This window comes from Boleophthalmus pectinirostris, unplaced genomic scaffold (genome assembly GCF_026225935.1).
Source record: "Boleophthalmus pectinirostris isolate CB_2022bp ecotype Guang Dong unplaced genomic scaffold, ASM2622593v1 HiC_scaffold_5, whole genome shotgun sequence".
NCBI classification, from domain to species: domain Eukaryota; kingdom Metazoa; phylum Chordata; class Actinopteri; order Gobiiformes; family Gobiidae; genus Boleophthalmus; species Boleophthalmus pectinirostris.
The window spans coordinates 36,011,215-36,016,757 of record NW_026571404.1 but is presented as its reverse complement, the minus strand read 5'-3'; positions in this window follow the sequence as shown (position 1 = coordinate 36,016,757).

Below are 5,543 nucleotides of genomic sequence, written 5' to 3'. Positions count from 1 at the left end.
GGATCATTGTAGGCACCTGCAGTCTTTGCAGACTCTGCTTTTTTATAATTAGTCCAGAGGGCCATGTACAACTTTGTACTTAAAAAAATAATAATTTATGAATACAAGAGCCAAACTTAGTCATAAGAGTGTTTGCCTGAGTATAGAGCGTCCTACACTGTCTGTACATATCACCATCACCTGTCATGTCATCTGTCCAGACTGACGATCTGCCCAAGATATTTCACTTTTGTTGTAACAGTCAACACAACACTGGACAGGCAAAATCATGATATCTCATCTTTCGTCTTTATCTTCGCCCTATCTTCAGTCCTACAGATCATGGTCGTACTCTTGGTTACATTATACTCTATATCCTGCTCCACACTGTGAGCTGAACACATGTTGAGTAGCTGCTGGACACCAGTGGTGCTCAGACTAAAAACAACCAAATCAAGATTTCCAGCCACATAACTGGTTTTACATGTTTTAAGCTTTGTTGACAGTTCATCTTTAAATAAGGAGTTACTAATAAATCCTGAATCACTCCTAATAGACTTTGTTCATGCTTTATTAAGGCTAATCAGAGTATCGTTATTAATTCAGGTTCAGGGGAATATTATAACAATAAAATTATATTTAGTTTCATATATTTTGAAACAAACTTAAAGTGCCTATGACAGCTTAGACTACTCACTTTACTAAAACACAGTAAAGAACATGATATTTAAGATAAACTTTTTTTTTTTAAATCCCAATTTGGCAATTTTTAGGTTTCAAATTTTACTTCCTGGTTGGAAATTGTGACATCACACTAGGGAACTTATTTGACAAATAAAAATAAAAGGAAACACATCATCAGTGGGTGTGTCTGAAAGTCCACCCTCATCCCTAACCCCACTCACCCATTCCCAACAGAGGTACATAGGCCCGCACTCTTTAGCGCCCTCTATAGTGCACTCTTTCAGAGAGATATGGACACCAAGTTCACTTCAATCAGGTCATGTGACTCTGGCTTCTAGGTGAAAAAGAGTCTACTAAACTCCAATAAAACTTGATTTCTGTCATAAATAATGATCAGATCAGACTGACACACTAGTGTTTATGGACTAATAATAATCAGCTCATGCAAACAGGCTGGATTATTTGCTAAGATGTGGAAAATATTGATCTTTTAACAGCTGGAGCTAAGGTAAGCAGCTAACACTAGCACTGCAACTCTAACATCATAATGTTTCTTTAAGAACAGGAACCACAGAACCATAAACCAGAGCTTCTATTTGCCTCGTTCACAAGTATTGTGTCCAGTTAAACACCTGTCACTGAATGCTGCTGTTTTTCAGACTCTCCCAGTGCATTGTGGTCTATATTGACCACTCTAATGACCACCGATGCCCACCACTTTTCAAGGTGCATTGTGCACTACTCACTGGCATGGACCTATAATAAAAACTGGATAAGCCCCTCCTCCTCTGTCCCGGCTCAAGATCGACTAGTGGTCGCTCCAGGTTCTTCAGCTCCCAGGAGACTGGGCCCAAAAAGAATTCTCCCACAGAGCGCAAAGCATTTTTTGGGAATTCAAACTGCCTGTGTTTGGATTTTATAGGGATTCTTTTCTATGTTCACAGTATAAACTTTTAAACATTTTTAAACTCTTTAAGTGCCTAAAAGTTCATTTTGTAAGACTTAGCCTAGCCCCGCTCTGAGCCCGCACTAGCTCCACTCTAGCAGCTCTCGCTCTGATTGGTCCAGACGCTCCACGACGTGCACGTTACAGACGTCACATGGGTGGGAGGAGCTTGCCCTTATTGAGAAAGTAAGTGCAGAAGAGAAAATTATTTTTGGGCCCGTGAGCCAATGAGCACAGGCCACTGAAAACAATACAACGTCATCTTGGATTCACCTTCAGGTTTTATTATAGTTCTAAGGTCACAGGTCATTTGGACGCCCCTAAAAATTACCTGAACCTTAAATAATGCTCTAAGTAGAGAATAGCGTGGACATTTGGACATAGCCTTGATTTAGAATGCTCTTCTTCCTGTCATTTTCATCATATTTTTAAACTTTTCTTCACAAATTGCTTCTTGTTTGGTGCAAAACTATAGTTTATAGTTACAACATTTATTATCTCACGAAATTAAGTCAAAATTTGAGAATAATAAAATCCTGTCATAACCACTTTAAAGCCTTAAAGGTGCACTGCCTAACTTTTCTTGGCGAAGGTACGTCACATGCTAGTCTAGTACGACATTAAACTTATCTGTCTCCATGGAGGCAAGCAGGCCCGTAGTACAGATCAATTCTGTGGAGAGGCGGGCCTGCTCACACAAGAAAGCATGTTCTTAGGGGTATGTCTGAACAATAAAATCACCTCTATTGAAACTAAGACTGTATAACATAACAAGCAAAGCAATAACATCTCCCTAAAGACAAAAATGCAGCGTATCCTCCACCAGAAAAGTTAAAGCGTCTTATTACATTTTGTGCTGTTATGAAATGAAATGAAATGTGTTATGTGTTATGAAATCACCAGGGCAGCATTTCCTAAATATATGGTGAGATGGTTTAGAAAGTTTTCTCAGGTATTCACTGAAATATTGCAATTTCAGTCGTTCCAACCAAACATAACTGGTACGGTCATTTGAATAGACTTTTTCCATGCACAATACTGCCATCTGGTGATCAGGGAATGACAGTGCAACAGCCTAGATTCGGATAAAAGTCATATGAACCACTTGACAACATGTTTATACAAAATGTTTATTCATGTTCAATAAAATGCTATTCAGACTTTAAACTGAAATAAATAAATAAATAAACAAACATGTTGAAGCAGCTTGACCAGCAGCTAGTGACCTCACTGTGTGACATTGATGTGTGATGTGTGCATGCTAATCTCAGCAATAAAGATTTAAGTTTTTTCTGACTCAGTTCATTTTTATTTTATGTTTTAAGATAATACTTAACAACTTCCAAATGTTAATATGACATTTGTGGAGTTTGATATTTTTTCAATAAATCTACCATGGCATAGAATATTAAACAAAACTGACTCTTGTTTAGGGTGACCAGAGTCCATATTTACTGGGACAATCTCAGTTTTGAGTCCTGTGTCACCTGTCCCAGCAGATTTATCTAAAACCACTGATTTGTCCCAGCTTTATACTAGAAATGTAGCCTGATTCATCAGCTGGTTTCATTTTGTGGAAACTGTCTGACCTGGCAGCATTAGGATTCGTTCGTGCGATGGTAGACGAGTACTTTTTTTATTTAACCAATTGCTGCAATTTGCTCATGATGTATGTAATGCACCAAATCCTGTAGGAAGAAGGGCAATAACGTCTTTTCCCTTTATAAAATTCACCAAACATTCTTTTTGTTTCTGCCTTAAATCCTTGATCTCTGGAATCGTTGCCAACACTGAATGTCTGTCTTCGTCTACATCCATCTCGACCGCTTTGTTTAGTCTTGTGCTGTTCCACAAAAGGGACCCAGACAGACGCGACGAGTTTGACGTCATGGCTTCGCAGCTCTTCACTGATCGACCAGTGCACGGTCTACAACTTCCGGAGTTCTTACAAACCATCTAAATGTATTCCAATTCCTGACCTAGTCGCTGGAGAGAAATGAAATTGAGCGGAGGCAGGATACTGTCAGGTGTCACTATTTTTGACAAATTTTATGCCTGCCAACAGCAAAAAAGAGGCATAAATTGACCATTGTTTATAAAAAAAAAAAATGCAGAAAAGCTGCGTAAAATTTACCAACTGTGACTATATTGACTTATGTTAGTATCGAATAAGTCATGAATAGGCCGAGTGCAGAACGCGCTTGTTTCACAATTAAATTATTACCACCTGCCCTAAACCAAGAATGTCCCAGTTTTTTATTTTGAAATTCTGGTCACCCTAACAATGTAGCATTCCTTTGCAAAAATACTGTAACCTGTAATTGTGGTGCTACCAATTACTGGGTGTTACTAAGGTTATTACACCCCATGTTGGTCTTTAAACTCCTGTGAGATCTTACCTCCTCAAAAACATACATGGAGTTGTGCTTTGTTTCATTCACACATGTTTGAGTAATCATTTATTATTATTAGGTTGTCTTCATCCCTAAAGCACCTTTTTACCTTTAGTAGGGTGACCACCAATCATCCCTGTTTACACAGGACAGTTCCAGTTTTGAGGCCTGTGTCTCCTGTCCCAGCAGATTTATCCAAAACCAATGATTTGTCCCAATTTTATACAAGAAATGTCCCTGGTGTCCCTATTTTTGACCAATCTGATCCCTGCCAACAGTAAAGAGAGGCATAAATTGTCATTTGTTTAGGTAAAATACAGAAAAGCTGCTTAAAAATGACCAAAACACAGAGAAAATATTACTATACTGACTGACATTAATGCCAAGTGCTTAAGAATTTTACTTAATTACGCGCTTGTTTCATAATTTAATGATTACCATCCACCCTAAACCAGAGTTGTCCCAGTTTTTTATTTTGAAAATCTGGTCACCCTACCTACTTCCAAATGTTAATGTGGCAATTCTGTGTGATCCGCAAACCCACTCTTTACTGATGATGGTAAATATTTGATATTTTTTCCATTAACACAGTCTACTATAGCATAATATATTACACAAAATTGCCTCTTGTGACCATGGATCTATAATAACATATTTTATTATTGTTCTTTATTGTTAAAAATACTGTTTAGTGTTTGAAAATAATTCTTAATGGCTAGGATACTGGTTTTAAATAGGGGTCTGGAATTGGAGAATATGGACTTATGGATATGAAACAGAATGCACAGGTTTACTAAATATTTCAGTTTTATATTGTTTATGACAGAAGTGGGTTATTATGCTTGAGCAGTCCAAATGAATTCTGATGGATGTTTTTTGCAGGTTAAGTGTTTCAAGATTAGACCAGAATTCCTTTGATTATATACAGTAATAAAAGAAATGGGATGGTTTCTACTTCACCATGACAAAAGGTGCAATATGTTTCAATTTTCTTGAATGTGGATATAATTAAATTGGTAGGGAAGATTTTGTGAATTATTCTCCAGTGTCATTCTTCGATCTTGCTATTAATATTTAAAAGGATTTAGCCACGCTTTACACCAGTTTGTATCTGTGAATAAGAGATTCCCTTGACTTTTATGGTTGGGAACAGTGTTATTGAGTGTTTGAAAACAGTTTATGACATGTTTGTTAGAGCACTTGTTGCTGCTGATATTGATACCAGTGATAAGTAGCTGATCTGTAATTGTAGATGTTGCTGTTTTCATCAGTTCAAGTAGACCAGAGGGAATGCTTTTGAACACTGAATTGAAATCTACCACAGCATAATATATTACACAAACTACCTCCATGTATGGCTGACAATACTGACTATACACAAAAATAGAAGAAAAAAATTCTTTAAGAGTTGACCAAACTTCAGTGTTTTTCATAAAGGACTATTCTCTTCTCTGAAATTTATGAAACAGAAATCTGCTGTACAATTTAGGAAAACTGTAGAACAACTGAAATTAATGGAAAACCCAGACATAATTATTTTT